The sequence below is a fragment of the Bombus impatiens genome, unplaced genomic scaffold (genome assembly GCF_000188095.3).
Source record: "Bombus impatiens unplaced genomic scaffold, BIMP_2.2 scf_0463, whole genome shotgun sequence".
Classification (NCBI taxonomy): domain Eukaryota; kingdom Metazoa; phylum Arthropoda; class Insecta; order Hymenoptera; family Apidae; genus Bombus; species Bombus impatiens.
Genome location: NT_176882.1, coordinates 1896301 through 1909921, shown reverse-complemented (window position 1 = coordinate 1909921; position 13621 = coordinate 1896301). Strand labels below are relative to the sequence as shown.

The 13621-nt window shown below is 38.2% G+C and overlaps 1 protein-coding gene across 9 annotated transcripts in view; it reads right to left on the bottom strand.

Moving 5' to 3' along the window:
* Positions 1 to 13621, bottom strand: part of LOC100743147 (transient receptor potential-gamma protein) — a 99819-nt gene that overhangs the window by 69389 nt on the left and 16809 nt on the right. For 3 of the 9 annotated variants that reach the window (XM_024368592.2, XM_024368591.2, XM_033321476.1), the window contains exon 2: positions 9747 to 9800. The exons of the other annotated variants lie outside the window; for them this stretch is intronic. The gene's annotated coding sequence lies outside the window, so the exon portion shown is untranslated. The remainder of the gene's footprint in view (positions 1 to 9746; positions 9801 to 13621) is intronic. 9 annotated transcript variants of the gene reach the window in all.

Genomic DNA, 13621 nt, shown 5'->3' with positions numbered 1-13621 from the left:
ATATGGAAAATGGGCATGGAAAATATCGTTCATTTGAAGTAGGGACTCGTCTATCAATTACGTTATCTAGGTCAAATTCTTTTTTTACACCGCTCTCGAAATGGATTCTACCGTCGCTACTAGGACAATTACAGTTCCAGTGTAATCATCATCAGACACGGCGGCGGAATCGAAACGCGAGAATTAATAACTCCGCAGAGAATTCGGCCGCACCTCTTGCATTCCAGTGGATTTCAGATGGTAGCTAGACGCGGTTAAGCTAAAACCCCGCTCGAATCTAAGGATGGCTAGACCTCGATCTGAATATTAATTTCATGCGAACCGTTTTGGATATTCATATCGAACGACGTGTCTAAGCTTTATGAAAAAACGATAGAACGTAAAACGACCCAGAAGTGGACGTAAGTTAACATTACGAGACTAGACCTGGCAGTAGGTCGATATTAGAGGTGCTCAGGTATAGAACAACAACGATGATATTAGAGTCGCCAATGATAAATTTTGAAAGACTATCCGTGTCGTCGTACGGAACGGTGAAACGAAAGAAATATTTTATTATCGATTTTTGTTGTTACTGAAGTGACACCTATACTTAATCATTTTAGTGGTATACACGTATAGCCGTATATACATGTACAATCACAGCCGTGTACATAGGCGAAATACAGCACAAATTGTCTATTATATGATACAGGAAAAATACGGTTACGTTTTTCCATTTGCATTAAAATCTCTTCATTCAAGTCAATTCTATTTGAATTATTCTACTGGATAATAATTTTACTGTAGATTGTCAATTTGGAACGGTCTATCTTCAAATGCAATTTTCCAAAACTTGCTTGCTATTGAAAACGTTAACAAAATAATCATAAAATAGTAGATATTACACAAATATTGTCGCCAGAGACGAAGAGCAAGATAAACTAATATTTCGTTCCTTCGAAATTTTCACGAAACATGGAGGGGTTGTTTGCTCGGTTTTAAAAACGAAAAGTAAAGAACCTGCTGATGCATCCTCCTTGAGAAATCTCTCGAGGAAAATCGTAAAAAACACGAAACTTTGAATACGAGAAACGTTCAACGTTGTTATCCGTAAATTCCATATCCGGTTCGTACCGCCATCAACGAATCCCCAATGCGCTAAACTTGTTTGCGTGCAACAATGTTATCTTTACGTTTTCCTCGTAGACAATGCATGCTCGATATCTTTAGAGAAAGAAACGTCGATTCTCTGGGAAACTCTTGTGAATACGAATTCTATTCATAATATGGATACTACGGCTGATTTGTATTAACGATACGTATGAATGTTACTGAAACATATGAATTAATAGTACGATCTAAAGCAACATTTATTATTTTCTTGTGGAATCAACAGATACATGAAATATATCTTAAATTAAAAATCCAAACAAATCTTCGATTATAAAAAATTAAATACGCGAACGCTTCGTTCAGAAGAAACGTCCGAATGATACCAATGCATCGAGTGTCTGATCACGCGAGAAGAATCTACTCCTATGACGATACTATTAACCGTTTGCACTCCGAATTTTATTTCAATTTCGTTACCAGCAGCTCTCAACGCCTTTAAGTGTTTTATTTGAAATTTACTTGAACTAAAAAATAAGCCAATTTAAATAAATAAAGGAAGAAACAAATTTACTTAAATACCAGTTTTATTCACACTACTGTTGTATTTTGTAATTTTTAAGTGTATGATACACCTTGAAACGATTTCCAGGATGCAATCCTGGGTTTCTTTCACAAGTTTTATAAAAAAAGGTGGGATTGAAAGAAGGTCGAGTGGGAGGAACTCCTGAGATATAAACTGATGTCGAGTCACGCTTGACAAAGGATTATTAAAGAATAAAATCGTCCTCGGTTTTTCTATTTGTAATTGTGTAAATAAATGGCGTTTTATTTGAAAATACGAGCAGACGTCCACATAGTTTTGAGCAGTAGTTATACACACAAATACAGTTACAAGGGAAGTAAAAATATTCAACCGTGTAAATCGAACGAATGAAATGATTTGCTTTCTTGCTGCTCGTAAATCATTCTCTACGATTGATCGTGTCAACCGTGTTAAATTCACGCTACCGAGTATTAATCGAGTGGAACATAAAACCGAGGCGTTTTACGATCTCGTAAGCTTTGTCGAGCAATCGAAAACGCGTTAAATTTCCACGATCTAACGCGTCTTCCTGTTTACTATTATCGTCAGACTTTACGCGTAGTTCATCACGGAACAAATTACTCGCTGCTAATGAGCTTTTCTCAGACGGATTCTGTAAAAGACAAACACGACCGAACCAAATACATAGATGTGAAATACATAAATGTATTTACGTCACGTCACGTTTTCACGTGTACTTCTACAGGGACAATAAATCCATCGTCAAATAAAAGCGGCGCACTGACCTATCGACGATGCAATCATTTTCAAAAGCAAAATGCGATAACGTTGCAATAATGTTATCTACAGTGGCTAACGAAAGTGTTTGGATTTCTATCAGAGAAAACTTTTATTCGCATTATGAATTATCCATATTTTATACATGTTGTGTGTTACTATGGGGAACAACGAGTAACTTCAACATAGAAATTCTTCAGCGATTCCAATTAAAAACTCCAAGATCCTTAATAGATACACCTTGGTATGAAACCAACGAAACAATCGTGACCTTAAGATACCTACGGTTAAAGAAGAAATATCCAAATTCAGTAATAGATATAACATAAGAATTAACAACTAGAAAAATCCACTAGTTGCTCAATTACTTAACACAAAGGATCAGATCCGCAGGCTAAAAAGACATCACTCTCCAGATTTAAACATTAGATTCAGCTAAAATCAAACATACGATAATCATTTATTACTCACGTTATAGTACCACGCCAGAATAATTTACTTATAATTCTCAATGAGAATTGATTGTAAATTACCTCCAAATAAAAAAAAATGTTGTGTGTCGTATATAAAATGTATTTTATTTTAAAATCTCGTGTAACACGTATAATATATGCAACATTTCTACAGGTGCATGGATATATTTAAATTTCTTGTCGATCTTAATGATTCCAGTTTCAAGGATGCTTCATTTCATAAAACCTTTTCCATCTTCTACGGGGCAATGCACCTAAACTGAAAAGTTACGAGCCAGACTGGCGAGACATTCAGACTACGTTAACGAAACGTCGTAAAGCACAAGACGATGACTCTGGAGGGCGTATCGTCGGTCGATTTTCTACGAACAGGCCGATCGTAAAACGCGACGCGGCTGAAATATAATTAAATTCGATGGTCGCGGTATGATTTCCATATAATTGGTATTAAACCGACTCTCGGTGTAAAAGAAATAGGTTTGGAGTGAGCTTGGCACGTCGCCAATGATTTATCGTTCATCTCTTCGTATTTTCTTATGTATCGTGATCTTGTTATGGAAACGTTCTACGTGAAAAAATCGAAGTAAAGAATTAACAAATATTACGTTTTATCTTTCTCTTTCTCGATATAGATAGATGGAATTGCTTCGAAATTTCCGAAAATCTTCGAGTCAAGTTTAAACGATTCTTTCAACGACAAAGTAAAAGTACAACGACGCAGATTGCATCGGATTGCGCGGTTCATGCAATGTCACAGTCATCCTATAATTATTCCAACCTGGCGACGCCTACTTTATAAATTACAGCCAGAACTGTCACCCACAAACTATCGATTCATCGTTAGACGTTTAGGTAACTACGAACGAGGTGCAGCATAGGTAACCAACACTTTATGGAACTTTCTCTTAAACAAACTGGAATACTAGTTTTTGATGAAAAAATGGCAGGTTTCACGATGCCCTTCGCAGTTTCGTTTGACAAAGAAATTACATTTACAACGAGCTTGACAAAGTTATCGGATACAAAAAAAGATTTCTTCGTACAACGAAATAAATATATCGCCAGATGAATTAAAGGCAATGATAAGTAACAACGAATATCGTATTCAATATCAAAGTATTATCATATTCGTAATACATATTTCAGATAAAGTTACTTTCTTCTTTTCCACAGAACAGAATCAGAGATCGATCTAATAAACGGGAATAGAAATATCAAAGTTATTGATACTTTGTGGAATTTCTTGTTATTACACGTCGTTAAATTTATCGTCGGTGGTATGCAGAATTTCAGCAAATTTTATCTCATATCGATCCAACATAACACGATCTTTACGAGAAATACTCTAAACCGTGTCACGCATGAATATCTTTATTAAGTAATAAAGTTTATTATCTACTACAATATATAAAGGCAGTGGAACGGTGCCAATAACCGTTTTCGTAGTTCGCGATTCACCGCGAACACGAAGAATGTGAAACAAAATCGCGTCTACGATCATCGCTGGATGAGCAGAAATCGCGCGTGATCTTTCACAAAAGTCGCCACCGTATTCGCGACTGGTAAATGCGCGCAACTTTCTCGTCCAAGTTTCGAGAAACTATCACGCGAACCATGCTGTTTCCGTATAGCATAAACGAAGAAACCCGGCAAGTTAACATCGCGGAAATCTTCCCAGCGACTTTAATAAATCGTGCGCGAGTTCACCCTCTATCCTTCGGCGACAACTTCGAGTTTAACCGCAATACTTTACGAAGCCACACACTCTTGTCCCAATTGGTTTTCCCCTTTTATTTTCAACTTTCACGAAAGGAAATACGTGTTTTTCGACGTACACCGAAAGAAATATGCGGATGGATGAGGAATATCGTTACCAGTGTGACAGGAACAAGGGGCGATAACGGAGTTTGCGTTTCTCTCACAATCTCGTTCCCTCGAACCTTCTTTCTGCGAATCTTTACAAAGTGCATTCTTCTTAGTTACAAGATTATTATTTTACTGGCAGAACATTGGCAGATATAAATTCATACGTTTTTAGCAAAGTTTTGAAACTTTCTGCAAGCTATTAACGGCTGGTAAATCGCGGTTAATTATACGTTCGTGAGAAATTTGATATTTATAGAAAAATGTGTATACAAAATATGCGAAGTAAAGCTTGTGCTCGTTGTAAAATTTAGAGGGTAAAACAGACATCTATTTAACTGGAATGTCTGTAGTTAAAATAAATAGAAAGTAGAGGAGCAAACGAATCGAGAATCAAGAAAGAAACGAATTTAAATGCTAAATTAACATTAAATTAATAAAGTTCTAATTACATTGCGCGACGCAGTTAACATACTTCGAAAACAGTGAAGCTTGGAAAATGAAAGTTTTACGCATTTTGTACTGGTATTGGAGCAAGAAGAGATGAAATGTTACGAGAATGCACACAAAATAAATATAAATATGTGAATTTTTATATTACATCGTAAAATATTATGCTATGAAAACCTGCCAGTGTTTATACAGTTTACGCTACATTTCTACGACAAGAAATACGCGAATACCGTATTTTTTTCTGTTCTATCGAGACCTAACAGAAAGAGAGTTATGTAAGTCTGGCTCTCAGCTACAGGATTGCATAAATAGGCGTTTTAAGCAAGATCCGGGCAGATTTAGGCTTATGAAATATTTCCGGTGAAAAGAGATGGCTGTTTTTTGCTCGAGTTTGTTCAAGTTTCACCGGCGTTTCCTGCCAAACGAATGGTTACAATAAAACGAGAAGAAAGATTCCGCTGCAGAGCTTCGCTTCACAGTTGCTCGCTCGTCTACGCCGGAAGGCACGCGCTCGTAGCATTTGCCGAAAAATAAACATCAAAACGAAACAAACCTGTCAGTTTCCGATTTGATTTCCTATCGAGCCACGGCAATAACTACCTTTCAGTTAAATAGCGTTCAACAAGATAGAAGGACACGATTCAGGAATACACAATACCTGCAATCAACAGCGGATTTGTGTTGGTGGCTAGCAGTTGTTTATTCGAGAATCGACTTCGATTCCTCACGGAAACCGTTCGACGAGTGAACTTTGCCCTCTCTCAGCTATTCTTCTCGAACTCTCCGTCCGTTTGACGGGACTATGAGGAGAGACCGCCTGCGACCGAATAATTGAAACCATCAAGAAAATCAGTCCGCGTTATACTTCGCTAATTAATCTTCCCTTCGCGATCGTTTCAAACGACAAGTCTGCAATTTCTGTCCTTATTCGTCCTTATTGCCGCTTGTCTGTTCCTGACTCTGCGCCCTACGTTTAAACGTGGTCCTTGCGTAATTAATCGGCTTGTCACGCTTATCACGCTTATTGTTGAGAAAAGGAGGCCTTCTTCCCTTCGAAGATATCGACAACGCTTATGTAAGAAATGTTTCAATCCGTAATTACGAGAGGCTGAGAATTCGTGCGAGATGACTAACGATGGAACGATTTATGCTAGTGTATGGTGAGTTATGCTAAAATAAGAAGCGATTGAGAGGATGCACGTGGGGATTTAGTTGCACGTGGGCATTTGGTTGCACGTGGCAAGAATGTGTGTTGTGCGTGTGAAATCTTTGAGATTGCTATACGATTGAGAGTCTTCTGGGGATCGTTGAAGAGTCGAGAGTATCACTGAAAGCTCGAGATCCATCATTATCATATTACCGTTAAAGAAAGATTTTACTACTTTATTTTATATCTAACTCCCTCGATGTCAGCGACTGCGAGACTCTTACAAAGTGGCAAACTTTCGGGTAACAATTTTCAGATAATAGAATAATGACGAGCTCTTTCTCTGTGAATATATTACGCGCCAATCACTTGAAAATACATCTTCTTCGTGATATCGCTTTACCATGCATCGGTCACGTAAAAGTACACCTTACTTTTATCGATATTGATCTCGAGTACTGTCTCGGTTGTAGCGATTCTCTTAATAAACGATCTTAAATTGAAATACAAGAACGTTGTGTAAAATGAATGGCCCATTTTTATAAAATTGCCGGTGAAGTGATAATATAGAAAAGATTATATTTTTAATATAATCTTATAATTTTTAATATAATATAACCAACACGAAATGCATTAGTATAAGTGAAATGATATCCGAAATACTTCAATAATATTTGAATTCTACACTGTTGAATTAAAAAACGTATCATACGATGCACATAAACGCATAAATCAGACGAGATACGAAGTTCGTATCGGTACCAAGGGATTAATACGAATGAAAAACTAACGGCAATCCAATATTTTTATCATTGTAGTACTCTTCTTCCTCCACGCTATTGATGGATCGATCACGCGTATCCCTGCATATGAAGAACCCGATTTTCCATTGACGCACGATCATATAGTGCGTTTCGTACGTATCGATCAATGCGGCAGTTCATCGAGGAAGAACGCTCGTTACGCATGCCACTAGAAGACGGGATCACGGACGAGGCTTTCAATTCCAATTAGGTTCGTATTCAGCGGTGAGTTTGAATCGTCGCGTCTTCCGAAAGGTTGGAAGGAAACGCAGGAAGGGAGAAAGCCCACAGCACGTACTACGTTACTGCCACTCAACTTTGTCTAGCGGCGCAGTAAAAGCAGCAGAAACGCTTTCAGCGTGTCGAGTTCAAGATAAGCCACGTACCCCCGTCCTTTCCAGCTTTTTTCGCTTCGTGCTTCTCTTTCTGTTTCATCCAGACCCTTTTCTCCCTGTAACTCCTTCGAGTATCGCGCGTTATACGTCTTTGCTTTTCGCGACGAAAGAAGAAAGAGCCGAGGCAAAAGAATGAAAACAACGAGGAGAACGGAAAACGTGAGACGGAGGGAACACAGGAAGCTGAAGGAAGAAAGGGAGCGTCATAGGTAAAAAGCTTTCTTCGCTACTCTTTTATTTTCTAAGACAATCGAGAAGGTGCGATGGGGAAAGACTCTTTTTTCGACGGCGTTGTAAATGCGACGAAGTGCTCGAGATATGCCAGAAGCTCGAGTCCGTTTAATGTAAACGACAATACGATACGAAAGTTACGGCAACGACCGCAAACTTTCGGTCTTTTAATTTTTCAAAGTACACGCTCGGTCACGGCACCCCGCTACAAGAGCGTGTTTTAGAGATGCCAACCCGAGATATTTCCAACCTGAGGCTGGTGTATTTAAAGAGAGTTTAGAAACGCCTCGGGTCTGAGGCTGCTTCCGCATTAATAAAAAAACAGCCCAAGTGCACTTCTTACGACGTCGTTCGGGAAAAGAGGCATCGAGCCACGCTTTTTACAGAGATTCTCGTAGCCATCCTTATACATATATCGCAAATTAGATTTAAATCCCGCCACCCTCACCCCCATCCCTCTATTCGGTGTTTTACGCTAGAACCGTTCGCAGTGATTTGGGCCAAACGTACCTAGCCTTCTTTCCTTTCGGCTCGCATCTCGTTTTCCCGGAATAATGCAGATAGAACGTTTTTGTTACAGTCTATTTGTTTTTCACCCCGATCGGATTAAAGAAATTGGAAATTCCAACCGATCAAAGAGAACGTGTAGTAACGCATCGTCAAAGGGTTATGAATAAGCCGCATTAAAAACGTTATATTACGGAAATCGATTGAATTTACAAACATTTCGAAAAGCTGCGACGCGATGGAATTAAGGTGAAATATGATTACGATTTGGATCACTTCAAACGACCGCGTTGCTTGATACATATGTATGCACATACATATGTATTTGATCGATTCGATGAACCTGACTTTCGTTCCACTTGGCAAGAGCTACGTGTCATCCGTAATTTGATATTTCTTCCCACTGTCCAATACGTTTCTCACCCCTGTTGTGCAGACCATTGTATTCAAGTAGGAGAGAATAATACTGGCTAGTGCCACTAGTTCGTAAACCAAAACTCGATACGTATGCCTCTGTCGCAATCTCCAATGGAATCTCTTTGAATTCCGCGTCCACCGTTTCTAACTGTTTCACGATCCGTGAATCTTCGAGGAAATTCCATCAAGATTGACTTGATCTGTCGTGGCCGCGGCAACTCCGACGAATACGATGAATTATGATGCACAGCATCGTGATTGTTTACAAAAACGTTCGGTTCCACGAAGCGAATTCACGTAAAATCTGTTCAACAGGATTTCGATAGAATCGAAAAACTATGAGATCGACGCATAATTGTTAAATGGTTACTACGTTGCTACAATGCTTGGGAATAGCTTTGATAAATTCTTGCTATCGTATTAAATCACAACTTTGCATGGAAATAAAATTTTGATCGATCAATTGGTTTCTTGATAATTTAGATCAGAATACGAAATCAGCACGTGTCCCGACACTTATTAACTGGTGTGTACGTGGCTATGTAAATGTAACGTTGTTGTTAATGTATAATTCGATCCAGTGAATCGCGTAGCGTGCAATAGTAGTACACCCTAATAGTAAGACACCCTGAATAAAAATTTTGAGTCCTCGCGCATGATTATTTTTTACACAGCAATCTACACGCAACATACGGCAGAAGTTTCAGGAAATTTCGTGCCAGCTAAATGGTAAGAGCATTATTATATTATATTATAAAGAATATAAATTTAAAAATCAAGTGTCTCTCCCGTGATAATATATCACCATCAAGGGAGACGAGACGAATGGAAAAGTGACATGTGTTTCGAGAGTGATGCGACCTATATTGCTAGCGTAATTGCATCGACTCTCCAAACTACGACGAAATAGATGCACGAAAGGATATCGATGTAAGAATCTAATATCCAGGAACTGAGTTTAAGCTGTAATCACGATATACAAATTGGCTCGCTACCTCTCCACGAGGAAAGCTGCCTTTCGAAATTATTTCTAGACAATACCTGTGCCAGAGCTGAGCCCCATTCATCGGATCAGCCCTCACGTCCTCGTCTCACCTAGAACAGAGAACGGCGTTTCTGTTAATTAGTACACCGTCCGCGCGAGTAATTAAGGGTATGCAGTCGAGGCGATAGGATACGCAGCGTGCCGCGTGCTGCAGCATATCCAATTTCGAAGTCGACATTATTTCTAGACTCTTTATTTTGCAACTTTTATCCACCGACGGAATTAAAGTAACCGACACAATAACAGCTTCGCGATTCCGTATTGTACACTCGTTTCGTTCTTTTCTGTTTGCTTTACGTTCCTTTCAAGGATTCCTTATGGCACAGACAAACGATAAGTAACAGGATGCGAGAAGGAGCACAAAAGTTCCTCTTCGTTCGACCGTTCTTTCAACCACCAGACCCATCTTCGTTGTTCCTTAGCGAATAGAACCTAAATGAAATTTTTACGTTTACCGATACAACGAAGATAAAGTAGCGAATCAAGGAGCGAAGTGCAGGAAAATGGATGCAGCTGCATTTCATTTCTTCTGGTCGATTCTTCGTGATTATATCTTATGCTTTGCTTGGCACTTGGTATAAGCCGAAGGCTTTGAAACTGCTAGCGGGATACCAAAGGAACTTTACGAGCGGCTTGTATTCCCGGATCACGAACTACAGAACTCGGAGGTTCAACCCAACTATTGCCCTATGACCGACCGGATAACCCAAACTATCGAGAACACCATTGAGTTTCCATCTAGCCATACACGAATTCCCTGATCATCGCTTTAACGAGGAATAATAATCGGCAAAACATCGCACTTAAGCGAAACAATTCCGCTGGAGTTTCCTCCCTAATTGTTTAAAAGATTAAACGGTGAGAACAAGCGCACTAGTGTATAAAGAGAAACGGGATACTTCGTGTTCCTTAAGTAAACTATTTAATTTTTTCAGCGTATTTATTAGCTTAATTTTAGGAAGTGAAAACTAAACTTCTTGTGGCTAAGCTGACTCACTTTCTACGGTGTGTTTTCAATAATTTTTCAGACTAAACTATTCTTTCGCGCATCACTCGCAATGGATCCGCAGATCAAAATACGTCCGTGTCTTTGACGATATATCAGCGTATTCCAATAAACTTTCCTAATTTCTTGAGAAAATAAAAGCAATGGGAAGAAACGAAGGAACAATGATAATCGATAAAACATCGTAATATAATTAAGGAAAATACTTTGTCTAATTTCTTAACGACGTAAACGGAAGAAAGATAAGAAAGAAACGACTGTATATTTTTTTCAAAGAGTCAAATTTGTCCTGCTTTCGAACGTGGTAATCTACGATTACGATAGAAATCGGATCGTGACAAGCTTCACGCGACTTTTCTAGACCAAATTTTTCTACGCCAAACAAAACTCGGTGGAAATAGCGGCATTACACCGCAACAGGAAGTTCCAACGACGAAACGGAGCTCGGTAATTTCGTGCTGAACAATTTCAGCCACCGAGGGCTGAACCAATGTACACGCTGCTGGATGGTCCGCAGCTGTTGTTGAACTCACGAGCGCCCACGTGAAGCTCTCGTGTTTCATTCAACGGTTCTCCTCAACGCCTTCACCAGCTCCCTCAAATCAGCCATTATGTTTCTGCAACGTCTACGAAATTAGCGATGTCGATTCACCAACGTGTCGTGATTTCTTTCTGTTACCGTAAGCTACGAACAAAAATTCTAATGTACAACTACGACTAAGATATTAGATTATTCGTAAGGTCCGTAGTAAAATTGAAGAAAATTTCAGAGATAATGTAGGTATTTTTTAAAATTAGAATTTTATATGAAATAATGCATATACCATTGTTAGAGCGAAAAATATTCTAATTTTCAACGATGAACGTTAAAAATATCGGCGATTAAGAAACATTCAGAAACCAAGTATTTTTGTAAAATTACTAGCGTATGACGAAAACAAGCTTCCGTTCGTATATTTTACAAGAAATGATTCAAGCCCCAGGCACTATAGCAACCATCGTAAATTCATAAAAGTGAAAGATTACGATTTATAATTTTAGCTTGGAACAGCACGTTGATATACAACGTGCATATAACACTTCGAATAATCTATATTTCACTTTAGTGAAATTCACTGACGAAATCCAAAATTTTGCAAGGTGCACCTATTCACATAAAACAACTTTGTTGGAATAACCAACCCGTTTCTTCGTTTCCAAGAAAATTCAGGTTATAGAGATATATTAATATGAGCACTTAAACGTAAAGCAGAACAAAGGAAAGGTAGAAAGGAAACCGAGCTTAACGCTTGTATATACGTTGCTGCAGGCATTCGAGGTGGAGAAACACTCGAAGAACTGTGCGTCGCTATGAGCTCGTAAGATTCATTATTGAGAGCGTGACGAACTTGAAGAAAAGCTACTCGTCTTAAAAACAGTGTTTCATTGAAGCGTTTGTAATCCGAGATCGTTTAAACAAAGTATCGTCTGAGAGCTAGAACGTTTCAAATATTAACAGAATGGCTACGATAAATAAAGAATTTCTGGATTTCCTTCCAGCCTATTATTTATAGAGATTTCAATGTCGATGTAATTTGTTAAAGCAGAATTATATTGCAGTGGAATGTCAATTATTAGAATATCGAGTACGGAGCGATCGCCTATCCCTAAATCTCGATTAATTAAAAATTTTCCGACGATCTCTTTGAAAAGCAGAATAGAAATTATTACATTTTTATCCTAAGGTGTTCCTTCTCGTTCAATATTTCTGAGATAGTTCACGATCAGAGATGTTCAGGATCTCTCACACAAAATACAGTTATTTGATTATACGACTATGTATTGACTATGATTGATTATGTGCCGTGATTAATTTAGATAATCAAGATTCCATTATATTATTACTGCATTATGTATTTCGACGTGTGCTTAACAAAGCAAAGGAAATGTATAATCGAGCAATAATTTATCGGATAAAAAATGTGTATCGAGTTCAGGCGCATTGCGTAGACGAAAAAGGTACTCCACTTACCTTGCCTGACTTTACTCGTCGATGAACATCTTTGCACAAAGATAATATTATTAGAAGATAAATTATTATGTCATGTATCTCATTCTACACGTTATAGAATATGTAAGAAAGAAGTCGATATTGAAATTCCCATAATTAATCCTTTCTTAAATAACCTTCTTTCATTAAACTCTTCATTAAATGAAACAACGTTTATGAAAAACTTTGTCGCATTTTTATCATCTAGAGAAATAATAACGTGTATGTATACATAGAAACTAGATACATGCCGTGTGTATCAAACGATTTTTATCATGCATCTGACTCTTGTGTATCCAACAAAGATGAACGAGACTGTTTTGTTAGCGGAGATGGCGCTATGTTGCGATGCCATTCCATTAGAGGATTTTTCCCATAAGTTACCCTTAAGGTCTCGTCGGTTTTGCGAAGAAAATTGGCCGACTGTGTCCGAGAGAAGTTCCACTTCAAGACAAACATTTGTGCTAGCCAATAAAACGCACTGTTGTAGCGAGTGTTATTGGAATGTTACAAGCTTTGTTGATACGTACACAGAAACGCGTGATCCTCGACAATATCTTCAAGTAGATGCTCGAATGAATTTCAGATCGTATAGGATATAAAATCTACTTGAGATTCGACATAGTTCGGAATAATAAAAGAAGCTATTCTGTATTATCTTGATAATCGATATTTCATAAGATATCGAAAATTTTAAATGAATCTTCGCGGTATCGAAATACCATGAAACAGAATGAACAAGCTTAAGCTTAATTTTCCTCGGTAACCAAGAATTCGAGAAACCGTAATTACTGCGCAAGATCGCGTACAATTGCCATAGAAATAAAGGAGAATTG